Here is a 27,842-nt window from a genome sequence, read left to right on the forward strand (position 1 = left end):
TGTATTCCGACGGAGATGAAAACTTTGGGAGACAAAATTTCTAGGCCACCTGCGTTTGCTAGGCCTAAGGACACGATATTATCAGAGCCTCCCGCGCGTGGTGATGAGGAACAAGAGGATGATGATGGTGATAAAAATGAGGTAGCATATGCAGAGCTGATACAATACTTGGATGACAAAAGTTTGTCTCTTGTAATGAGAGATGCAGTGGACGACGATGGTAGGAAAGCTCTACAGATTTTGAGAGGTTATTACGCTGGTAAAGGAAACCGCAAATAATCAGACTATACACAGAGTTGACGTCGCTGCAGAAAATGGCAAATGAGAGAAAACCGCAATCACAGCTCTGAGGCCATGTCCACACTAAGGCTACGTTTACACGGAAACGATCTAAAGAGAAAACGCAAAAGTGATCACTTTTTATTCTGCGTTTAGACGAGCGTTATGGTGGGGGGGAAATCTGCGTGCATGAGGTGACGAAAAAGTGTGTGAAATTCATTGTAGTATGCACTCCAGGTGGCTAGGTGGCAATGTGAAGCACTGATCGGTGCCTTCACTGTCTAGCAGACTTTTGCGTTTTTACCGTTTAGACGGAAACGCGACGGTGGAGCGTTTTTAAGATTTCCACTCTGGAGGGTGGTTTCACTTTTTTGCGTTTTTAAGTCCCAAAAACGCCGTCGCCATCTAAACGAAAGGCACATCTGATAAAATATTTTTACGTTTTCACCCGCGAGCGTTCTCGTGTAAACAGGGCCTAATACGTTTTCGTTTGAAAACGCATCTTTTTCTCTCCGTTTTGGCCTTCCGTCCACACTGAGACGGCGTTTTTATTAATGAAAACGAAGCTTTTTGAAAACGCACTCCAAAGCATATAGATTTGAAAACGCCGTTTTTGCGTTGTAGTGTGGACTGTGAAACCGGAGGGATTTAAAAACGATGACGTAAATTTAGTCATGTGACGCATATTGTACCAATAGATATTCATGTTTATACCAGTATTGTGCCTGTTATGTGCTATTCACTTTCACACTGTTGCTAAAAATATTCTACATTGCACACTCTTCATATCACAGTCCTGCAAAGATGACAGAATGTACTCACATTTGATGTCCTGCGGTAATACATGAGAGCAGTCGCGTTTTAGACCAAACATATGGTGTCTGCGTGCGACCTGGACGCATCAGTGAATGGTGAGATATTTTACTAAATAAAATTATCCTGTCAGAAGAAATGCGCGATAACTTCATTATTTATTTTTCCATCTGAATCATATCAGTGAGCTTTTGTGGGGTTTTACACATGCGCAGTAAAGGTGAATTTATCGTTTTCAGGCTTTTTTCAAAAGTTTCTCATCCACACTGAAACGTCTGAAAACGCTTGAAAATGCTAGTGTGGATGGAGAGCGTTTATAAACGAAAACGCCATTTTCAAATGACGTAGCCTGAGAAATGCAGAAGAGAGTCTCAGTGATGGACTGTTAATTGCGATAATTTTGAAAGGTTTGCCAGACTCGTTTAAACCGTTCCCCATCCATATCACACAAAGTGATGAAAACATAACGTTTGTAGAGTTCAAAACCAAGTTTAGAAGTTTTGAAAGTACGTAAAAGTTTCACACCAGCGCGAGTGATGATAACGTGATGAGAGCGAGTGCCTCAGCTCCGGACAACTAAAGCCGGGTTCACACAGTGCGATTTTGGCCACGATTTGGCCGTCTGAGACAAATTTAGCAAATCCTAAAAGAATCCTCTGATCCTTGGCTAAAATCTGAAGTCTTTGATCGTTAGTTTGACATGTTTCCGTTGCGATCAAATTTGACCTCAGACAAAATTCTGTCAGTGTCAGAAGATTTGTCTCTTAGTCCTGCAGTGACTTCTCTCACAACAACCGTCAAATTGTATTCGTTTTTCAAGACAAGCCATGGCCAAAATTAACGTTAGAGATTTCTTTGTAGCCGCTATTTCAATCCCGCGTGTAACGGAGCTCACTAGGTCACCGTCTGTGTCATTGATTAATGATGTAAAACTCCAGACAAGTTTTCTGTGCATCCGTTTTTAACGCGTCTTGACTGTCTGACATCAATGACAACTGAGATCTTCCAGTGTGACATGACTTACAGCGATGATCGTGTTCGTACAGTCTGACAGTCGTAAAGGACTATTATAAATCGCACAGTGTGCACCCGGACTCGGACATTATGTGCTATAACTGTGGCACAAAGCCTGTGTTTGCCAGATCTAAAATCACAAAAGACTGTGGTGAAATTACTGTAATAGCTTGACGCACAAAGATGAAAATTGCAGATGCAAAAAGAGAGACAATGTTAAACAAGCCGCTGATAAAGAGAACAACGACGAACACACATTTGTCTTTTAGATTTTTTTTGACTGCCAATTCTACAGTGAGCAATGAAAGGGACTAATGGTTGACACTGGTGCGACATCGCACATTATTACGGACATTGAAAAATTAAAAAAGTTTGATGACAAATTCCAGCTGGAGAAACACTACATTGAGTTGGCTGACGAGACCGAGCGAGCGGAGCTGAAAAGAGGAGATGCAGAGGTGTGTTTGATTGACAACGAGGGACAACAGGTGAAGGCGATGCTGAGGAGCGCGTTGTACATCCCATCGTACCCGCAGGACATCTTCTCTGTTAAAGCTACAACGAAGAATGGAGCTTCGATCAGCTTCCAACAAGGACGTGATGAACTCATTCACAAGAGCGGTACTAGATTTCACATTCAAGAATACAACAGACTGTACTATCTGAACACTGTCAACGAGGACAATGATAGTTGTAACAGATCACATTCAAAACTGGCATGAGATCCTCTGCTACTGCAATTATGAGGATGTTTCCAAATTGCAGGATGTAATTGAGGGAATGAAAATCAAGGGAAAGATGGATAAATCTAACCTAAACTGTGAGGTTTGCACACAAGGTAAATTTGTTCCGAGTAGAAACAGGGAACCTGATACACAAGCTAAGGCTGCACTTGAACTAGTGCACACAGATCTAGCTGGTGCTGTTGACCCAGTAGCTAAAGACAGTTTCAAGTGATCAGACAATGGCACCGAATTTATTGGTTCTGTTTTTGGTTCTGTATGTTACGCATAAGCAGGAAAAAAAGAAATGAGATGCTCGATGTGAAAAAGGAATGTTTGTAGGGTATGACAAAAGCAGCCCTGCATACCGGGTCTATTAACCAGACACAGGAAAAGTTCTCAAGCTCAGGCTTGGGAGATTTGTAACAAAGTGTGTTACTGAACACCAGACACAGACTGACATTTCAATGTCAGATGATGATTTCCATGGGGAAGGATATGTATCCGCTCTGTCAAAAGAAAATGTGACTGATCAGACCCCAGAAAAGACTCATAAACCTCAAAATGAGACTAAAAGAAAGAAAGAGGGAGTTGATCACAGTACACGTTACCCTAAGAGATCCAGAAGAGCTCCATATTTGTCTGATTATGTTTCTGATGTTGAATGTGATGACCATATTCTGACCAATGTGGACTTCTGTGGACTTCAGAGTGTGTGACATACCACAAACATTCAAGGATGCTATGAGTTCTAGTGAGTCACAGATGTGGGCTAGAGCCATGAAAGATGACATGGATTCCCTTAAAAAAGACACATTTACTCTAACTACACTACCTGAAGGTAAAACATGCAGTGGGGGGTAGATGGGTCTATATGCTGTCAAAAACAATGCAGACGAGACTGAGGCATACAAGGCCAGATATTTAGCAAAAGGCTATAGTCAAATGATGGGTGTAGATTACAAAGAGACTTTCTCACCAACAACAAATATCTCTTCAGTACGTGCTTTAATGCAAATGACGGCACAATATGATATTGACCTCCACAAGGTGGATGTAAAAACTGCCTATTTGCACGCTCCAGTATTTGCATGCTCCAATACTCCCAAGGCGTAATATGTTCTTTCTTTTAAAATTATTTTATTAGCTCTTTAAATGCAAAGTTCCCGGCCGCGGAGAGAGCCGTTAAGTTCAAAGGCTATTTAAAGGACATGGTGAAGTCAAACTACTTATTAGACGGTATTTCACCACATAAATAATTATGGGGATAACAGATATTGATTTGAGATGAAAATCAACAAGATTTAAGATTTAAAATCGTACGTGTTTGCTATCTTATAATCCATTAGTGTACAAAACAATAGTTGCAGCAGCTGCGTTTGTATGAAACAAGAGAGCGAGTCTGCAATACCTGGATATAATTAAATAACTGTACACAAAATATTGAGTTGAGTTTTAATATTTTATTAGGTCACCAAATGCAAAACTTTCACAAAGAAAAAACGTTCCTAGCGAGCGTATACAGCACTGACTTCAGTGACCCGGATGAGCCGGTTATCAGTTTAATCGAGTTATCGGGGAATAACGTACCAGTGGATGGCAAGATTGACCAATCAGAATCTAGGATTCCACAGAGCAATGTAATAATAGTTGTTGAAAAAACAACTGAACACAGTAAACCCCACTTATATATATATATATTATAGTAGTTTAATAGCAGGATCCACTGTGACAACTTACCCCATATAGTGTGACATCATGTCCTGCCACAAGAGGTTCATGTGTTTGTAAGAATTGATAAATTAGGAAATTCCAAACAGTCTGTTTTGGGGGTGACCAGGCCCTGAGAGGACAAAAGGACCTCTCTGGAGATTAGCATTTGAACTGGCCCTCGTGCACCATCGAGACGAAAGTCTCACCTCCGAGTCATCCTAATCTACATCTCTTTCCCTCTCCCCTCACCCCTCTCTCATGCTCAGACGATCACCTGATTTCACCCAAGAAAATGTATAGTTTAATGTGAATGATTATCACAGAGTATTTTCATGTTTGGTATCATTTAAAATGTCACAGTGCGACTGGTACAAATGTCCTATTTCCAGAATAAGTAAAACACAAGGTAATAAGGTTTTTGAAGGTTTATGGATAACTAGCATACAAGGAGGGGTTGGTCTCTACGCAAATGGTCCCACACCCCCATGAAGATGCGACCACTGCATGCAAATTTCTATTGTTACATGTTTCCAGGTAAAAGGCTTGTCTATTTAAGGAATTGCAGCAGGGAGATCGAGGCCTTTTCTGTACCTCAGATTGGTCCGTGAGGTTGAGAGTGAGAGCTCTCAGCCTCACGTATTTCTTAATGTTGGGTATGCATCTCTTTTCTTTATTCCAGAGCATTTGATGTTTTGTATCGATTATCTTTGAATTGATTATGAAATTGGCATGATACATTTACCTGACATAATAAATTGTTACATTTGATCATTCTAACTGACTTTGATATTATTTTCATTGAAGAGTTAAACAGAATAGTCAAACATTCACTCACTTTTAGTGAGGCACAGATATTATTAAAACCTTTCATTTATGGAGTCAGATGAATTAACGAGAGAATACATAACTAAATGTATTGTAAATTTAACCAACCAATATTTTGCACGAGTAAGGACAGAACACGTGATACCTTCCCCGTGTATTGGCGAACCGGCAATTGGGCCAATTTCACGGGCCTTACATGTTAAAATAAGTGAAAATAAGATTGTGCTTTTATAAGGTTTCACAAGTTCGTTTGCCCACATACCATAATCTTTCAGATATTAAGGTTAAGCGTGATTATACAGTAATTGACTTTCAACAATATCCACACCATGGAAATATTCACTATAGTATAAAGTTTGACAGCTGTGAGACAGATTTCACAGGTTTGTCACAGTTGTCTGTCTTTAATATATGACAGAAAAGAGAAATACAAGAAATTCATATTTTAAATCTGGTCAAAAGCGGCAGATCTTGAGGTCTTCAAGGGTTCCCGTCAGGTGAAGACATGATCGCTGTGTGGAAGAGATGAAACAAATAAACTTGTTATATTCATGATTCATATCTATTATTACAGAGCAAACATAAACCACTTCCCAGTAAAACAGCTGTTTTTATGAAACAACTCGTACACATTAATAATAGTGAGTCATACAGAACTTATTGACTCATGTTAGTGAATAGTTTGCTCTTGCATTAGTTTTCCTGAAGGTACATGATGTGAGTTTTCTCAGCATTCATTTAACTTTATGAAAGAATATGGAACATAATAACTTCCTCACATTTTTGTGAATGTTTATTTAGCTAAAGTTCTGGTGGCTGAGAAGGAAAGCTCAGCTGCAGTTTAGTGATTTGTTGAATATTTCTGGTGCATGGTGGCAAAACCACATTTTCCACATTTTGTTAATTCCTGACTACAGTTTTACTGGGAAGAACAAATTTTAAAAACAGTTTTGGAAAAACAAATAAACCAAACAAACACCACTTAAATCATATTTATTTAATATGAATACGATTATTTTATGAAGATTTTGAACCATTTCTACAATATTTGCTGTTTTGAAAGAATATGATTGTATTGAATGTTGTACCTGATGTTTGTCTCATCTCTTGAATTTGTTGTCTGAGTCTTCTGTTTTATAATTGAAGTGTGTTACTTGCATTCAGCGCTTCATCTTCCCCATCATCGACATGTAGATTTTGCTGAAACTCATCACAGAATTTCTGCAGTTCAGTGTGCTTACCAGAGAGATTCAGTACATACTGCTTAACAGCATGTTTGTAAGTCCACTGAACAGAGAGGTCTTGATAAAATTCTCGAAATATGCTCATCCAAAAGCCTTCATTCGTGGGTCTGAAGAGCAGAACATGCAGAACATGCAGATGTTCTTTTTTGGGTGAAAAAATTTTGAAGAGAATATCTGGGTATTGGTTCAGCTGTTGTTCTCTGTATCTTTTTTTTTCTTTTATTTTCCTTTTCTTTCTTTCATAAGCATTTTCATTTGGGTTGTTTCTAAATTCCATCCCGTCATACATGTTTCTGATTTCTCTTTCCATTTCTAGTCTGCGCTGGTGTTTGAGGATTGTGAAGCTCCTGTTTAACCTCTTGTTCACCAGCTCACACTTATAAACCCCAGTGATTACGCACGCCGAACAGAAGATGACAGGATCTATTGTTCAGTCCAGCACATATCTGATTCATTGCCCAGATCTACACGTGTCTGTCTGGACTGGTTTGTCCACATGATTCTGAAACTGAAACCATGGTGCATATGTAATACCATGGTATTTTACTGTAATACTGTATTTGCCACAAAATCATATACATTCATGTCAACTATTGTAATCCAAAGCACTGCAATAGGACAATTATTGGACAGGATAGGCTTTTTACACACGTTAACCCGAAATGTTAACAGAATCTTAGCTTAACTTTTTCATGTTTCACACTGTTCAGTCTTTATCCTGCATGGGTTTTGAATGGGTTAATGAATCCTGGATTTGTAGGTTTTGAGTTTGTCTTAAAGTCCCAGATATTGATTGATTGAGCTTTATTATCAACCAATGCTGAAACTGTCCTCTGACTTCTCATAAAAACACAGAATTTCTACACATATACAATGAAGATGTGAACAATAATTATAATCAACAATTACATAAAAAAGGTTCTTATTCTCACATTCAATATTCAGTAACACTTTATTTTGATGGTCCCTTTTGAATCTGTTGACTATAAGTAACATTGTACACTAACTCTCATAAGAGTATTAATGGACTGTCTGCTTAATATCGGCTAACTCTTTATTTGTATGTTCCTGCAAATAGACATTCTACTGACTAAGTGTAACGTCAGCGGGTTGAAGAAGAAGACGAAGGTCAAGCGAAGATACAAAATACTCAATATTTATTTCCATAGGCAAAATCCAAACAAACACGAAACAGTGCACTGTAAAATCCAACAGTGGTTCTTACTAAAACTTTTTAGTTAACTTTACTTAATGTCTTAACTTAATTGTAAAAATCTAGTAATCTGTACTATTCACATACTATGTTTTATTTACTCAGAAAACCCAAGTTAAGATTAATTGATTGGTTTGAGTGTGGTTTTTGAGGCAGGGAAATTCTTAATGGACCTTTCACTCATTTCCTCCACTTCTGCAGTTATTTGTCTTTGTTTGCATTCTCTCATTTCCCAAAGTAATCTTGAATGTTGAATTGTCAATACAACTGAAAAATTTGTAAGAACATAACATAAGTTGACTTCATAAATTGATTTTGATTTTCCTAAAATATTTTTAGTCACCATTATGGCGATTAGTGATCCCTTTGGTTGGGCACTTGGAACTATATTTTCTTTATTATGATTCTCTTTCTATAGATGCAGTGATGCAACAATAAATCAGTTGTTTAGTGTCAAAGAAAGAGAAGTAATACTACACACACACACACACACACACACATATATATATATATATATATATATATATATATTTATATTTGTGTGTGTGAGAGAAAATATGAATGGTGTATAATATAACTCGTGTCAATTAGTGATCTTTTATAATTTTGTTGCTACTGTTTATGCCTAAACACCTTCTGAAACAGTTAATTGGGTTTATATAATCCCTCTATATTTGTGAAAATCTTGTAATTGATCATGCTTGACTCACACAGACTTCATCATTCAACATGCAAAACACAACCATGGTGACAAATACATTTCATTTAAAGTAAATTATCAAGTACTCTCTACAGTTATTTTTTAGTTACTAGAACTCTTGTGTAAGTGAACTATACTAACTAAGCATTTGTCAGTACCACATACTATTCCTATTTCACTTTACTTGCTTTTTTTAGAGCAATCGGTTTCCTGATATTTTCCTAGTAATGTGAACTCTAATGAGAAGTTAACACAACTAATGATTTTGATTCAAGAGTGCTTGAGTATACTTGATTAACAACATTAATACACTACTTTACTTGGAAATTTTAAGGCAATCGGTTTCCTCACCTTTTCTAAGTAAAGTCAATGTATTACATTTTACAGTGTGTGCTAGTGCACAAACAATAACCGACAAAGACATGGGTGAGAAGAGAACTTAAATACAGAGGTGATAATGACACGACAACAGGTGATGGTGATGATGATGATGATGATGGAGGATACTGGGAAGTGTAGTGCAGACACAGACGAGGAAGAAGGCGGTGAATGTGACACTAAGTAACTTTACAAAGAACATGTCAACTTATTCTAACCCTAACCTACCAGTCTACTAATAATCCTCTAATGAGAGTTAGTCCTTTTGCTCCGGAGCAGAATATCACAACCCATAAACCCCTTTAAACTCGCAAGTGGGAATATGGCTTTACTCTGGACTGGACAGACAGATAATCAAAGGTATATAGTTAAAAAAAGAAGAAAATGATAAAATATCCTGACCACGCATAATAATCATCCTGTTCCCATGTGATATGTTGTAAGAAGACTAGACTTGTGAGTTTCAGGAACTCATGTCACTTTCATTGTAATAATTTTCAAGTTAGAAGAGATAAAAAAATCAAAAAGCTTTCTACATTTTCAACTCATTTCTCTGGATGTAGATACATAAATAAAGATGATATGAACACAATTAATGATAGAAAGCGGCACAACAACATTCAGGTGAGTTTCATACCCTCATGAAAAGTAACTCCCTTTATTCTGCTGATTTACTGTAAAGTTATTAAAGAGAAGTCAGGAGACTCAACAGCAATCAAACAATGATGCTAGAAAAATCAGATGTTTATTAAAAATAAGTATTCCATTTCCTTACAAACTTGCAAAAAGTGTAGAGGATAAAATGCAAATGAATTGAGTAAAGTTTAAGTCAGGAATGTTCAGAACTGTTTTTATTAAGAATCAAACTCTGAAAATGTTAATGGCTGAAATGAAAACACATTTAACATCTGAAACAACCAGATCTACAACATACTGTATCTAGGAGTGTCCGTCTTACTTTAAACTGAAACATCATTCCAATAAACATATTTTTCTATACTTCAGAGAAGAGTTGAAGGTTTATGAGAAGAGCAGAATCACAACTGAACTGCTGGAAACAAACTAAAGAAACAACATACTTATAACATACTTCAGCACTTATCCTGTTTAATAACAAACAGAAAAATCTGTAACAACTATGAACCCTTTGGCCATCTTCTGAACTCAGCAGCCAATCCGACTTCAACAGGAGCTCAATGATATAACAGCTCAACCTTGAAAATGACGAGCATTGTTCGAATGCAAAATATGTTTATTGGAATGATAACAGACGCTCCTAGGTACAGTATGTTGTAGATCTGGTTGTGTCAGATGTTAAATATGTGTTTTATTTCTGAATGAATCGTGCAGTCGAAACCAGAGGAAAAATTTGGGCTGTCAGTGGAAATTTAATAGACGTCTAACAATAGCCCAAAAATAGACTATAGTCATCAATTAGATAACGAAATGCATGTTAAGATGTTAAAATATCTTGATCTCAGTGATCTTCCTGACCATGTGATTTTTCATCATGTATTTTATATAAACTTAGATCAGGTTCAGAAGGGTTGACATTGATCCGGCTCTACAGTCCTCTGGTTTCGACTGCATGATTCATTCAGGAATAAAACACACATTTAACATCTGACACACCCAGATCTGTAACATACTGTACCTTGGAGTGTCTGTTATCATTCCAATAAACATATTTTTCTATATTTCCGAGAAGAGTTGAAGGTTTCTGAGAAGAGCAGAATCACAACTGAACTGCTGAAACAAACTAAAGACACTACACAACACTAAATGCTGAAGAGTGTATATAATGAGACATAAAGTTACAATCCACACACACATTTCATCCAGCAAACCCTCAGTCCTCTATCATCCCCACAGTGATCAAGAGTATTTCTGTTGAAGAACTATAAAGTCTGAGGTTAGCGGCATCAAATCTTTTTGAGTCGCATCTTTTCTAAATAATATACAGTCAAACTTTATTCAGACTCCTTCAACATTTCTCACATTATCAGTTTATTCGCTATAGTTTAGAGAATGGTATTAAAATATGAGCAGAACTCAGTTGATATTTGACTGGTTTTGTCCGTCCTTCTGTTAGACTGTCTCACACATGAATTATGTTGAATATCTGTCAGCTGTTAAATTTAACTACACAATTAGATAATACCAGTTTAGCTCAACCAATCACCAAGCAATGCTTCATTGTGTTCAGTCTGTGTGTGAAAAGAGCATTAGCAATTAAAGAAAACACACTTCAGAAAACATGATCAGCTCAAAGTGTCTGAATCATTTTTGGTCCCAAATTTTTATATTTTAAGAATTTTTGGGTATAATATGTCACAGTTTACTTTATTTTGCTCTCCTTACTTACATAAATTAACTATAGTGTCCTGCACACACTTATATCTGGTGTCTGAATAATGTTTGGTTTGACTGTATGTGCAAGAATCTGTAGTTTATGGAAAAGCACAAATTATGATCTCAGATCCACACATTTCTGTTCAACCTTCTGTGGAATCTGCCACAGCATTATCTGCCACATCTGTGTTTTATTGTTCATTTTTAGACGAATCTGCCCCTAAAAACATGCAAAAACAAAACAAACGTCATGAAACGTGAGTCAGACGGTGTGCTCTCGTCTCAGCATGCGGTTCTTGGCCAGAATAAGCTGAATAATGTAGATCAGACTTTCTGCTGCTGATAGTCCGAGGTCAGGCCTCGTCATCTAACCTGTCACATTTCAGTAAAAGGTGAAGAGTAACTCTTAGTTCAGTGATCTGACCAGGAACAACAGGCGAGAAGAAAGTTTGGTGTCAGAGAAGAATCCCAGTTCTATTAATATCCTCCACACTGAACATGGAGATTATGATTATTCATGTTCTCTTACGAGAGGTTCTCTCGTATTGCGTAGTTACTACGCTTCGGGAAAGCCTTTCTTTCTCGAGATACTGAAGCCAAAAATTATCCTTAATTTTTATAATCTTGTCAACGCAGTGCGGCAGCCTGCAGACCTAGGGCAGGCTTACTAGCGTGCCCATTGGCTGTCCTGCGGCAACTGCAGCAACCTACCGCTGAGCCCTTGGCGTGACGTCACGACCAATGAGCGCGCTTGGCGCCGCCGCCGTCGAATCAAGCGACCAGCACGCCGAGGATCTCAGCCTGAGGACGCCGGCCGCCTTCGCCGCCTTCAGCTTTCCCTGCCTGCTTCGCTATCCGGTGAATATATCCTTTTACTGCTCTGTGTTGTATGTTTGTGTGTTCGCCCCGCGACACACTTTGCATCTAAAAGAGCGCGAGGCGTTGTTGCAAATGCCTCGCTCATCCTGTGGCTCGTGCAGAGCCGCGCTCAGCGACGGAGACCGCCACGTGATCTGCGCTCTCTGCCTGGGTTTCGACCACGCAGCCCGCGCCCTTCACGGGCGGCTGCGAACAGTGTGAGGACTTGCCGATGTCGACCCTGCGGGCTCGACTCGCCATGTTTCACGATCCTCCACCTTCTCCGGCTGCCTCTTCCGGGCCGCGTAAGAAAAAAACGCCGCTCTCAAAGGCCTCCCGAGCCGGTGGTTATAGCTGAGCGCTCGCCGGAGCCCCTCCCGCGAGCCTCGCTCTCTCCTTCTCCCCCGCCCTTCACCGACGCGCAGCGGCCGGCCTCTGCCCGCACTGCCGTCGCCTCAGGGGATGAAGCAGACCAGCTGGTTACTCCCCTCTGTCAAGCCGCGCAAACGGCGCCGCTCACAAGGGATGTCAGAACGGACGGTCACGGGCTATAGCTTCCTTTACGTTACAAGGAAGCTACCCCCCCTAGAAATATCTATATTGCAGTAAACGAGCCTGTTGTTATACACGCACGCCTGCAAACAAATGATGTCACAGCACATAATGACATCTTCCCGCTCTCTCTCCCTTTGTTCGAGCCGCGCAACTGCGCCGTTCTCAAGGGATATCAGAGCGGACGTCACGAGCACCGGCGAAAGGAGGAAGAGAGAGTGTTTTCGTCCCGCTTAGGCCGGACTTCCTCCAATCCTCGCATATTTCTCAGTCCCCTCTAAGTTCAGGCGGCTGGAAATACTAATACTGCAGTAAACGAGCCTGTTTTAATACACGCGCGCCTGCAAACAAACGCTCGGTCATATGCTCGCACTGACTGGAAGCTCATGTGTGCCCCTGTGGCTCAGTGGCAGAACATTAGGCTTCCGCACCAGAGACCCGTGTTCGAATCCGGCTCTGGCAGCAGAAAAACTTTTTTCTGCTTGCTTCTCCGAGCTCGCGGCCAGCTTTCCTACATACAGAAAGCAAACCCGCATCTCACGGGATACATATTTCTCAGTCCCCTCTAAGTTCAGGCGGCTGGAAATACTAATGCTGCAGTAAACGGGCCTGTTTTAATACACGCGCGCCTGCAAACAAACGCCGAAACACGACGCTCGGTCATATGCTCGCACCAACTGGAAGCTCATGTGTGCCCCTGTGGCTCAGTGGCAGAATATTACGCTTCTGCACTGGAGACCCGGGTTCTAATCCGGCTCTGGCGGCAGAAAAATATTTTTTCTGCTGGCTTCTCCGAGCTCGCGGCCAGCTTTCTTACATACAGAAAGCGAACCCGCATCTCACAGGATGGTGCTTGAGTATTTATGAGCGTCTAAACATATGAGCCATCAAAGCATTTGCTCTATAACGCAGATGGTGTTACAAGTGTAGAAAATGTGCCCACTCCCATGTGCTCACTGCTACACACAAAACACGGTCTCCCCGGTAACGCTCACAGAGCGCACTCTCATAAAGCGGACACATGCCGCTTGAGTACTAAGTGTAGTAAATGTGCCCACAACTCTGTGCTCACACCTAGCTGCTGCCCGCTCTATCACACAGTTACCCCGGGTTGCAGATCCTCTAAAGCTCACAAACATTCCGGCTCTGGCCGAAGGTGTCATAAGTGTAGAAAATGTGCCCACTCCCATGTGCTCACTGCTTCACACAAACATGGTCCCCATGGTAACGCGCATAGAGCGCTCTCTCATAAAGCGGACACAAGCCGCTCGAGTACTAAGTGTAGTAAATGTGCCCACAACTTTGTGCTCACACCTACCCGCTGCTCGCTCTGCCATTCAGTTACCTCGGGTCGCACACCCTCTAAGCTCCCAAACACTGGCCGTGTCATAAGTGTAAACTCTGCGCCCGCTCACGTGCACGCGCACTCACTTTTAGACATTACAATCCCCACGCCGCTTTCGCGCCAGGGGTGTTTGTCAGCAAATCGCGCTCCATCCTCTGGGACCGAGCTACCGAACGCTGTACAGCCGGCCAATACTGTTTACCAGCCCCCGTGTTCGAGCACCAGCGGCGCGCACGCCGCTCCATCCTCTCTGATACAGGTTCCCCAATCCCGCGCAGCGCGGCGATCTGAACCCAGAGACCATTCGACCCCTAGCTATGCATGCGGAAGCATGGGAAGCTATTCAGGGCGCGTCAGAATGGGTGCTGAGTACTATAAAACACGGCTATTCGCTTCAATCCGCTCGTCGCCCTCCGCGCTTTCTAGCACAGACGGAGACGAAAGTGAGTTCAGAAGCTGCGCACCAGCTTCAAGCCGAAATAGCGAAGCTGCTGCGCAAAAGGGCTATAGAACAGGTTCATCCTTCTCTGAGCGAGTCGAGCTTTTACAGCCGCTACTTCCTCGTACCCAAGAAGGACGGAGCGTTAAGACCTATTTTAGATCTGAGACATCTGAACAAAGCCCTCATGAGACGGCCGTTCAAAATGATCACAACCAGAAAAATCCTCGCGCAGATTCGCCCAGGAGACTGGTTTATCTCTCTCGATCTAAAAGACGCATATTTTCAGATCCAGATAACTCCCCGTCACAGGCCATTCTTGAGATTCGCCTTCAACGGTCGAGTATATCAGTACACAATCCTGCCCTTCGGCCTGTCTTTGGCACCCCGTACATTACGAAATGCATGGACACGGCTCTCGCTCCCCTGAGAAAACAGGGAATGCGAATACTGAATTATCTGGACGATTGGCTTATTCTAGCGCTGTCAGAGACGGAACTTGTGTCTCACAGAACAGCGCTTCTCAGCCATTTGGAGGATCTGGGTCTCTCGGTCACTGGACCAAGAGCTCGCTATCGCCCCGTCAGTCAATTTCCTTCTTGGAATAGAACTGGACTCGGTGGCTATGACGGCCAGACTGTCGGAGCAGCGCGCGCGCCGCATCCGCCTCCTCGCCGCATCCGCCTCCTCGCCGCATCCCTCCAAATAGGCAGCCGGGTTCCGCTGAGGACATTCCAGCGTATCCTGGGGCATATTGCCTCAGCTGCAGCAGCGCTCCAGCTGGGCTTACTGCGCATGCGCCCGCTTCAACGCTGGCTGAAAGCGCGCGTGCCCCACCGAGCCTGGGCGGCCGGCGGCTTGCGAGTCAGAGTGAATCAGAGCTGCATTTCAGCCCTGCAGCCCTGGCTGGCAGCCGAATGGTATCACACAGGAGTGACTATGGGAGTGATTTCACACCGGAAAGTTGTCTCGACAGACGCTTCCAACCTAGGTTGGGGAGCGCTCTTCGAAGGCAGACCGGTCTATGGCCGCTGGTCAGACCAGGAGAATCTCCTACACATAAACTGTCTAGAGATGCTCGCTGTCGAGAAAGCGCTCAAACACTTCCTCCCATTCCTCCACGGTCACCATGTTCTAGTCCGCATGGACAATACATCGGTAGTGGCCTATGTGAATCGCCAGGGCGGTGTCAGATCAAAGACGCTCTGCACCCTGGCGGAACGCCTCCTCGTGTGGGCTCAGCACTCTCTGCGCTCGCTGAGAGCCGCGCATGTGCCTGGCCACCTGAACGAGGGCCCCGACAGACTGTCCAGGGACAACGTTCCCCCTGGGGAGTGGTCTCTACACCCCCAAACAGTCCAGTCACTGTGGCGCCGTTTCGGCAAAGCGAAAGTCGACCTTTTTGCGTCAAAAGACAACGCTCATTGCCCAGAGTTCTTCTCGAAGAACGAGGACGCGCTGGCCCAGACCTGGCCCAGCGGCCCGCTGTATGCTTTTCCCCCGGTCTCTCTGCTGCCTCAGGTCATCAAGAGAATCAGGGAAGCGCGCCACACAGTGCTCCTCTTAGCCCCATACTGGGAGAACCAAGCTTGGTTCCCGGATCTAATACAGCTGGCAGACTCAGCCCCCTGGCCGATACCGGTGAAGAGAGACCTTCTCTCTCAAGCCCGCGGCTCGATATGGCATCCCCATCCAGAGCGCTGTCTCTGCATGCGTGGAGCCTCAACGATTACACGCTGATCTGCCAGACGGGGTCATGAACACGATCATACAATCTAGAGCCCCCTCTACGAGGCGGCTCTACATGTCGAAATGGTCAGTGTTTAACAGATGGTGCACTGCTAAGGGGCTCGATCCACAGACATGTGGGGTATCGCGAGTACTGTGTTTCCTTCAAGAGTTACTGGACGCGGGCAGGTCCCCCTCCACGCTCAAAGTCTATGTCACGGCCATTTCAGCGCTCTCTGTTTCAGAGCTGGGCCGCGCATTAGGAAGGAACGAGTTCGTCATCCGCTTCCTTAGAGGAGCCAGGAGGATGAACCCCCCGCGACCCCCCTCGGTTCCTATGTGGGATCTTTCACTGGTCTTGGAGGCCCTGAAAGCGCATCCCTTCGAACCCTTGGAAACTGTGGATATGAAATACCTCACGCTCAAAACCGTTTTTCTGATAGCACTGTCTTCAGTCAAACGAGTGGTGGAACAGCTCTTTGTTTCGTTTGGCGGGCGCACCAAGGGTCTCGCCGCCTCGAAACACAGCCTGTCCAGATGGATAGTGGACGCTATTGCTGCTGCTTATGCGTCTAAAGACCTGCAGTGCCCATTGGGCATTCAAGCTCACTCCACCAGAGGCATGGCCTCGTCGTGGGCGTGGTCTAGCGGGATTCCCATTCATGACATTTGTGCAGCGGCAGGCTGGGCCTCCCCCTCCACATTTGTTAGGTTTTACAACCTGGATGTTCCCGCCTTGCAGGCGAAAGTGTTATCAGTCTAAGTCTCGCGTATGCCAGCCCACTATCTGTGCGCGGGCTACGTTGTGTGATTTAGCTCTACTGGTTGAGCTGCACTATACAGGGAATTGTCAGTTCGGACCGGCCGTGCCGCTCCTAACCCCCTAGTGTGTGCTTATGTACGGCGCTAGCCCTCTGTGGGCCGCCCGGCTCTCTGCTATCACGTTCCCCGGGCTCTCCCTGGGACTCATTCAGTGGATGCTGGGCGCGCACGGCGTTGACAAGGGTGTTCCCGTAGCGTAGTAACTACGCAATACGAGAGAACCTCTCGTAAGAGAACGTTTCGGTTACTAACGTAACCTCTGTTCTCTCTAGAAGAGGGAACGAGTATTGCGTAGCCCGCCGTGCTCGCGCCACGAGCTCATTCGCTTCATGCGACAGAAACCAGAGAAGCAGCCTCCGAGCCCCGCTTTTATACGCTAAGCCACACCCCTTTTCGCGGGCTGTGACGCATTAAGCGCGCCAAGCGCGCTCATTGGTCGTGACGTCACGCCAAGGGCTCAGCGGTAGGCTGCTGCAGTTGCCGCAGGGCAGCCAATGGGCACGCTAGTAAGCCTGCCCTAGGTCTGCAGGCTGCCGCACTGCGTTGACAAGATTATAAAAATTAAGGATAATTTTTGGCTTCAGTATCTCGAGAAAGAAAGGCTTTCCCGTAGCGTAGTAACTACGCAATACTCGTTCCCTCTTCTAGAGAGAACAGAGGTTACGTTAGTAACCGAAACGTTTTATGTAAATGTGCTCACCTGTTTAATAAAGTACATGTAGGAGCGGTCGAAGTCTCGGACGTGGAGCTCTAGGCATCTCGAAAACACCGCGCTGATATTGATTCTCGTTTTAGTTCTCCTTTTTTATCCAAAGTCTGCTTGCCATGGTCCACAATGTTTGAACGAAACAACAACAGCGTGAAGATAGACGTTACAAACTCCACAGTTGTCCACGTCAGTCGCCTTGGTTAATCAGAGGGCTCTGCTCATAGCTCTGGTTACCATGGCAGTACGAGCGGAAACCAGGGAGAACGGGGATAACGGAAATAAAGAAGCGGTCCGTGTCTTCGAATTAAATTACAAATTTCTCCTGGTTTGAAAGTTGTTGGAAACAGTTGGGATAATGTAAGTACACAACTAAAAAAAATATATAACATAGATATAGTGATTTTTGCTATTTTTAAAGCAAAAAAACGACATAGTGTACCTTTAATGGCAGCTTTCCGTTGACAACATGCCCCATTGTTTTTTTTATATTGTAGTTTATTTGTACTTAGTGCAAGCAGCTGGCAATGAAAAACATAAAATGACATAAATGAATTATAATAAAATGATTATATGACTAAATGAATAAATGATGTAAATCAAATAATAATAATAATAATGATAATATGAATAAATGATAAATCTAATGACACCTACATAAATGATCAATGATTATAAATGGTTATGAAATTAAATATAAAACAAAGTGTTAGGGAATTTTCATTTAAAGACTAGGACCAGATATGATTAATGAAGACCAGGAGTCAGAAGTGCAGTCAATATAAGACGAGTCAGAATTATAATAAATTGAAGATTATTATTATTCTTTTTTTTACTGACGATAGTTTCATAAGGCAGAAATCAGCTTCAAGATTCACAAGGAGTTCGTAGGCCATTCCAGAACACACTCCTTCAAAAGAAAAGGAAACATCACCAATGTACGCTTGCTTTCTTAAAGTAAAACACAGGTTGATATTGAAAACCCTTCGATCCTTCAGAGAAATGCTGAAATGAAGCAGGCCTTCCTCTTAACATGCTCTCTGTGTGGAAGATGTAGCTAAAACAAATCAACAGCTAATATATTAATTATTTTATGTCTATCATTAAAGAGCAAACATGCATGAAAATATGCATGCGAATAGAACCATGTCATAGATGATGAATTACAGCTTTCACATGTTGACTCGTGTTATCTATAAGACCTTCTGTAGCCCCGCCTGTTTTCAGCGCTGCGCTCATGGTCTTCTGTCTTCTGGTCTGAACTGCCCGTTTTAAAATCTTCCCGGTCTACTGACATATGTTAAGACATCTGCTTTAAACATCACAATGCTCGTGATAACTTTCGTTAACTCTACAATTAGTAAATCCACTTCACCAGCTAATTACTCTTCCACAGCGATACATAGAGATATACTGAGCTGCCGCTAAAACGGAAGTTCAAAGACAATATTCTAAAGATGGCGGCGCCCCTGTGTCTCAGGCGCATACGGTCTATAGGACTGAACTCTTTGTTTTAGTATTAGTGTTCTTGAATGAGCGTTTGATTTAACTTCATCTTTGTTCATTTATATTTACTGTAGATCTGGCAAATGTGGCCGGTTACTCGCACGTTAAAAGACAGTTTGAAGACTTTTAAAAGGGAAGCAACAAACAGAAAACTGTGCTACACTTAACTCACATTTGTCTGATTGACTATTTTTATGACTATTATGACAATTTATTCATTGGTTTAAATGAATAAACCATCCCTCCCTCCTCTATATAGCCTAGATGTTACTAGAGATGCACGGATCAATCTATCACTATTTTCTCTTAATGTAAATAGAATCTGTCGCCTTTTTAAACAGTGCAAATAGCCACTGCCAGATTATGTTACAGTGCTGATGTCTTTGATCTTCAAATGATCTGATGATAAATAAAATGAAGCATTTCTGTTGCTTCCGTTGACTTGAACTCAGCTGAAATTGCATAAATTTAACCAAATTATGGAAAATTTAGTTAAAGCTGTCAAGTTATTATTTCAAGTATAGGTTCCTTTGTGTTTTATGACCTCTAGGAGGAAGAGGAGAGCGGGCACAACCTGACACTTTCTGACTTTCTCAGTTTGTGTTTATTCACTTTGGGTTCAGAGTATTTATTTTTTACTCACATTAATTTCACACGTCTAGTAGAATTATGTGGTTTTGTTTCATTAATACGGTTTATACTTTTTTTTCTTGATTTACCCTGAAAGAAGGGAATAAGTAAAATGTGACAACATGCCCCATAGGTGGGGTTCATTGTAACATGACCATATTACAGAATAAAATGTTTTCTGATCTAATCAAAAAAATACACAAGACAAACTAAAATATTTCCTCAATAAAATACATCAACCTTTTTCGTATAAAATAGGCCTAATGGCATTTTTATTAATTCAAAATAAGGTAATTTTTGAGTTTGACAACAAACACTGCAAAACACAGCTATACAGCATAGTTCAAAACATAATTATTATACTAATTTCTGACTCTTAGTCTTTATTCATCTTTTCTTATGTTTTCTCAATAGAATTCATAAAAGTGTAGAATAGAATATCATAGTTCTAATAGGGGCTCATTGTAACGCAGTGTGACAACATGCCCCGCCTGAACAACTGGGGTTTAAACCCTGCGAGTGTCTTCTGCTGGTTAGATCAGCATTAAAGAACTATCTCAACAGTGAAATAACATAGATAAGATTAAAATAATATCAGCTTGTCTCATTTTAAATAAACGCTAAATAAATATACAGTGATATCTTCAAAAGAATTTTTTTTTAACTTTGGCGCATTTTTTTCTTTCTCTAGGCTATAGTGTTGATATGGCAACTAGTAAATACACTAAGTTTAGTCATGCTAGCATGTGTGGAAGGTTTTAATATAGGATTATGTTTTCATTGATTGTTTTCCCTGAAGAGAGATAGCCTATAGGCGTTGTTGATGCTGTTGTTGAAAATGAAAGTAAAATAGTGACGCGCTCGTTCGTTGCGTTTCACCTGAAATGCTAGTTCATGTTTTCATTAAAATCAACACATTAATGATTTATCTCTCATATCCACTCTATTTTTTATTACTCGATCACCCGCGGATCGTATCAGAAATGAACCCTGATGTGCCAGCCAACTCCAGTCTCCTGTTATTCACAAAACTACACACACATTTACTTTCTAAGCTGTTTTAAATGAATAAGCTTGTATTTTATTATTATAATTTTGTTTACCTCATATCTTTGGCAGACCTTTATTGTTGTCTAAGTCTTCTGTTTTCTAATTCAAGGTCTTGTATTCTTGCTCTCAGATCTTCAATTTCTTCAACACCGTCATGAAACTCCTGCAGCTGATCTGGAAACCTGTCACAGAATCTTTGCAATTCCTCCAGACTTCCAGAGACATTGATCACATCCCGAATCTGCTGGTGAACATGTCTGATACTCCACTGAGCGAAGAGGTTTTGATGTCCATCTCTGAACATTTGCATCCACTGGGAGCCATTCGTGGGTCTGAAGAGCAGGACATGCAGACGGCCTCGTCTATAAACCCTGAAGAGAACATCTGGATGCTGGTTCAGCTGGGTGTCTCTGTGTCTCTTTTGTTCCATTTCAGTCATGCTTCCAACATTTAGTCCTTCATACATGTCTCTGACCGCTGCCATTTCCTCTACTTTTCCCTTACGACATTTGTTCCTTTCCATTACAAGACAGATTCTTTCACAATTTGACAAGATGAAGGGAAGAAGGCAGGAACTTAGCGGAAACCCAGCACAGATTTGCCCAGATGAAAATGAATGTTCATGTTTTCCAGAAGGGTTTAGTCACGTGACTAACAGTATCTCAGTTCTCAGTGAACAAACTTCAAAACACAAAGCTCAAAGTGTAAATCAATCAGATTTTGTGGATGTAGCAACATTATAGTCAAATACAAAGGTGTTTAGAAGAACAGAGAAGAGAAAGAGAGACGGAGGGTGGGATCAGGAAAAACTAAAAAGAGGAAATGGGCAAAATGAATCACATTTGTGTTCATGCGTCTCTATAGCACACATTGTGTTTATCTTGCAATTTATACGTGAAAATGAGTTTTTACGTGCATATGATACGCACTTTATTGCTAATAAGATATATATAATAAGATTTTTTTTGTTGGCAAAAATTTAAGGTTTATATAGACCTGCCAGAGATACGAGGGCGCCGCCATCTTTAGAATACTGTCTTTTAACTTCCGTTTCTGGTCATGGCATTGCTGTCCAGGAGTAATTAGCTTTTGAAGTGGATTTACTTAATGTAAAGTTAAAGTTATCATGAGGACTGTGATGTTTAAAGCAGATGACTTAACAAATGTCAGTCGACCGGGAATATTTTAAAACGAGCCGTTCATTAATAAACACGCTGAATCGCTGTGAAAACACAGACCGGAAGTCAAAAGACAACGAGTGCACGGGCTACATAAGGTCTATAGAAAGTGATATATAGAAACTATATAGAAATACAGGCTTTATCCAGAAATTGATTTTCAATAAACACACCCATGCAGATACATATAAACTGTGCAACAGATTTAATCTCAGTTGTCTGGCTTAAGTGTGACAGAGAAGAGAAACACAAGAATTTCATATTTGGTCTGCTTTAAATCTGGTCAAAAGATGCAGATCTTGAGATCTTCGATGTCTCCCGTCAGATGAAAACATGGGTAACACTTTAGAATAAGGTTCCTTCGTTAATGAATAACTACAAAGGAACAAATGAGTAACACAATATTAACAATCTAGTAACTACTATTAACTAACAAGAAACTCTGATTAAGGGCGCATGCTTGGCCATAATGTAGCGTGTGCACAACACACACACACTTTGCTTCTCTCATCTACACACAGACGCAGCAGTTCCCATGTTTGCAAATCATAGGGTACATTATTACAAGGAAAAATATTAACACATGAGGGAAATCATTGTTGTGTCCATGAAGATGTGAAAAATAGGCATAAATCTAGCTTACACATTTACCCAAATTATCATACGCCTGTTTAACCGAAGCTAATCTGGGTGTGTTTCTCCATCCCCAATGTCACTTCTCTGTGTTTTACGGCCCTGACGAGAACGTCGGTCTCCTCGGCTGTGAACCGCTCCTGGCAAATCCGCCGTTATAATAGCAATCCGCCATGGAACAAGCGCGCCTGCTCTTAAAGGGAATGTGAGATGTCGCTCTGATTGGTTTATTTCACGTTATGCCCAAACCACACCTATGAGTAATGAAGCGACTTCAGACCAACACATTTTAGATTTGCGCCGAGATCCACCCACAAAGTTACTTGGGTTTCAGATCGTTAAAATAGGGCCCTTGGTCAATAATAACGTGCCTTTGGCCTCTGTGATCCATGCTTGCAAATATCCAGCATCTTTTATCGATGAATGAGGACTGATTGATGATTGAAGAGTTGAAGTTTCACACAGGAGCATTAGAGATTCATAATTATGCATGTACTTTCTATCAGCTGTGAATAGATGCTTTCCTTTTGTTCAACACAGTTCATCCAATAGAGTTTGGGGTCTTTCAATGAGATCTGTGATAAATGTTTTAACAAAATGGTGTGAAAAACGTGCGAAACAAATGAAAAAGTGTTCAGACATTTGCCAGGGAAGACTTCTGCTGTGTTAAGAATATGAGGATGAAGTTCAAGTGGATCCCAGTTTCATTAAGCGTGTCTTAGCAAAAGAGAAAAACTGTAAGCTTTTGTGCAAGACACCCCAGTGACAGGATATGATGTCACACTGTATCCATCCATCCACGTCAGTGTGGTTTTATAATGTACTTATTTTTTGCAACAGCTATTAGTAATAGCGTATTACAAAATAATAGTCTATTATAGTCTAACACAACATGTGAAAACAAGCATTTATTAAATATAATATCAATATTAATATGATACTTCATACTGAGATAGTCCTGTAGACTTTCCCTCTGGGACAACTAGCCCCGGTCTCCCAATATTCTGTAAATGTTTTTATGTTTTTTTTAATCGCAAGTTCCTTATGTATTACCTTTTGATAGAGTGATGCAATCCATGTAAATAAAAAGTGACACAGTAAAAAATATTTTACATGCAGATTTTGAACAGATGCACAAAGTATATGGTGGAATTAATCCCAGTAATCCAGATAAACACTTTAATAATGATGATGGTAATGGTAAATGGACTGCATTTATATAGCGCTTTCACAGACCCAATGGCCACCAAAGCGCTTTACAATATTGCCTCACATTCACCCATTCACTCACTCATTCATACACCGACGGCGGTGTCAGCCATGCAAGGCGATCCAGCTCGTCGGGAGCAGCTGGGGTTAGGTGTCTTGCTCAAGGTGACACTTGGTCAGGTGGAACCGGGGATTGAACCACCAACCTTTCGGTTTGTAGACAACCTACATGAACCACTGAACCACTGCCGATGATCACAGAGAATACTCAAAGGAAGAAACTCTTACCACTACAGATGACGATGAGAAACAAAACGAAAAACAAAAATGAACAAAACAGGAAGTCCTTTACAGAGAACTGAACATACATGTGGGAATACTTAAATGTGGAGCAAAGAGAATTTAGTAACTATAGGAACGAACTGAACAAAAGGAAACACATAGGAACATGAACACAAACACAATGAAACATAACCTATCTCCAATATACATGTATTGTTCTGTGAGTTCATTGTAAAATAAAACCTAAACTGCTGCATTTGCAACCTTTACCCATCATTTATTTCACTGTGACACCGATTCACGATGGGTCACTGTATTTTATACTTGACCATTATTGAAAGCCACAATCTTTAATTACACATTACAAATATTTTATTTAAGCTCAGACATTTTGATGAACTTTTATTTGCCAATTTAAATACATACAAACTGCCTCAAAAGCTTGTGTCTGTTGCTTTAGTAAATAAATACTTATATCAAATGACAGAAAAAAAGCTAGAATTGAATACAGTTGAATAAAGTAGGCTATATGTGACCTAATGGAATGTAAAAGGAATGTATTGGAATGAATGTGGGGTTTTATGCTAAAACTGCCTATTAGTCTTTGTGTTGTTTAAATGGCATGAACACAAATGTGATTCATTTTGTCCAGGGTTTGAAATTAACACCCGCCATATTCGGGTAAAAATCAGCGGTGGCGGGAAATGCTGTCAAATCACAGGCCATTTTGGCGTGTTACTCATAGGCATATTTACTCACTTTGGGGAAGTTCGTGTAAGCCAAATCTGCACAGATTTAGCACAAATACTCAACTCGTGAGTCCTCGTGATATTAAATACGCAGAATCTGCTCATATCTGGCGTACTTGAACACACACGTCACTACACAACAAATAACGGTGCGCTTGATCATTTGTGTTGAAGCAATATCGAAGATTAAAAAGCATTTGCTTAACAGAAAAGGCATTATTTTCCTATATTTTTTTATGTTCTCTTTGTCCTGATTCGATCTGTCCAGCTAAAACACATTTTTGGCTGTGACGTAATTAATCTGGCTTATTTATTTATTTATTTTTGGCTAGTACAAGTTCTAAATGGCTGGTAACTTAAAAATGTAGTAGCCAAATTGGCCGGTGAGTGAAAAAGTTAATTTCAAACTCTGATTTTGTCCATTTCCTTTTTTTAGTTTCTCCTGATCCCACCCTGTTATTCCTCTGTCTTCTCTGTTGTCCTGTCTAAACACATCTTTGTATTTGACTACATACACAAAATCTGATATATTGACACTTTGAGCTTTGTGTTTTGAGGTTTGTTCACTGAGAACTGAGATTCTGTTAGAGAGTCATGTGACTAAACCCTTCTGGAAAACATGAACATGTTGATTCATTTTCATTTTGGCAAATCTGTGCTGGGTTTCCACTGAGCGAGTTCCTGCCTTCTTCCCTTCGTCTTGTGATGGAGGAGATCATATTTCATAAGGGAGAAGCAGAAATGGCAGAGACATGAAGGATCGGAAGGGAAGAAAGGAGACACAGAAGCATCCAGATGTTGTCTTCAGAGGTTATAGACGAGACCGTCTGCATGTTCTGCTCTTCAGACCTCCGGTGGACGTGATTATTCAGAGACCATGGATAGTGTAATATGAGATATTTGCGTAATCACTAGAGTTTATAAGCGTGAGCTGGTTAACAACAGCTTTAAACAGGAGCTTCACAATCCTCAAACACCAGCTCAGACTAGAGATGGGAACACAATTATCAGTGGGGGACGAGGTCAGGGATGGGAACAGGGACGGGTTCAGAGACATCTATGGAGGAGAAAATGCTACAAGGTGGAATGACAATAGACGAAAAACATACAGAGATAATCAGCTGGACGGAAATGCAGATGTTCTCTTCAGAGTGTATAAACCAGTATATCCACTTAGGGAAAATTTACATAGTCTTCTCTTCAGACCTGAAAGTGATCCCATCTGGTGGATGATAATCATCAGAAAAAAACATAAAAAACTAACTGTTCAGTGGACTCTCAGACGAGTTACAGGGCCAGCCCGAGACGTGATTAATGTCAGTGGTAAACGGGAAGATCTGGAAATATTCTGTCTCGAGTTTTCAAATCATCTTCAGGAGATTAATAACAGTCCTGTCAGAAACAGTCCAGTCGATGACCATATTGAAGAACTGACAGCAAGAATTCAAGACCTTGAATTAGAAAACAAAACACTTAGACAACATCTGCCTGAAACATGAGGTACAGTATAATACAATCACACTTGTTATTTCATTAACTAATGTTAATAAATACAACTTCTGGTTTTAATAATGTATTAGTAAATGCTGAAATTAACATTAACTAAGATCAATAAATGCTGTGGAAGTATTGTTCATTCCTAAAGTTAAATAATGTTAACTAATGAAACCTTATTGTAAAGTGTTACCCAAAGTTCTGTATGAATATTCATTATTATTCATGTGCACATCAAGGGATGTGATTCCTCTATCATAGCAACTTTGATTTCCTGTTTACTCTGTAATAATAGATATGAGATCATGAATATAACAGTAGTTTATCTGTTTCATCTCTTCCACACAGAGATCATGTTTTCACCTGACGGGAAACACTCTTTCATCAGATTTAAAGCAGACCAAATATTTATTTTATTTCTCTTCTCTGTCAGATTCAAGTGTGATCAAATCTGTCACAATATTTATCAGAGTGTGTTTATTGTTAAAATCCAATTTCTGTATAAACACAAATCTTATTAAAGTCTTGACTTCAAAAGTACTGTTACTACATTTGTACTGTTACTACACTGTTAACACATTATTAACACACATTAACCTTGTCACGGTCAAACAAAAAAGTAAACCATACACAGGGGAAACAAAGCAAACACCTCAAATAAAAAAATGTAACATATGCACAAAGTATATGGTGGTAACAAAGAAGTTGCATTACACAAGTAATCCAAGATAAACACTGTAATAATAATAATCACAGAGAATACACAAAGGAAGAAACTCAGACCACTAAAGATGAGAAACGACAAAGGAATGAACAAAACAGGAAGTCCTTTTACACAGAGAGCTTAACTAGATACATGTGGGAATAATTAAATGTGGGAACAAAGAGAATTTAGTAACTATAGGAATAAGAATCGACAAAAGAAACATAGGAACATGAACACAAATACAATAAAACATAAGATAACAGTTTCAGAGTTATGTGGAGAAACCATGAGACATGTGTTGATCTGGGCACTGAATCAAATATGGGCTGGACTGGACAATAGTTCCTGTCATCTTCTGTTCGGCTTGCGAAACCACTAGGGTTTATAAGGATGAGCTGGTGAATAAGAGGTTTAAAACAGGAGCTTCACAATCCAAAGTTTCAGGCTAGAGTGTCTATGATTGGAAACGAATTAGAGACGCTGAGCTGGACGCAAATCCTGATGTTCTCTTCAAACTGTATAGTCCAGTTTATCCTAATGAAGAAAAGCTATGTGCTCTGGTCTTCAGAACCACTGCGGATCCCATCAGGTGGATGAGATTGCTCAACAGATATAAATACATCACGACTCAGTGGACACACAAACAATTTACACCGCATTTACACACAATTTAAAATCTCGCGTGGAGGGGATGATATCAGC

The sequence above is a fragment of the Squalius cephalus genome (genome assembly GCF_949319135.1).
Source record: "Squalius cephalus genome assembly, chromosome: 6".
NCBI classification, from domain to species: Eukaryota; Metazoa; Chordata; class Actinopteri; order Cypriniformes; family Leuciscidae; genus Squalius; species Squalius cephalus.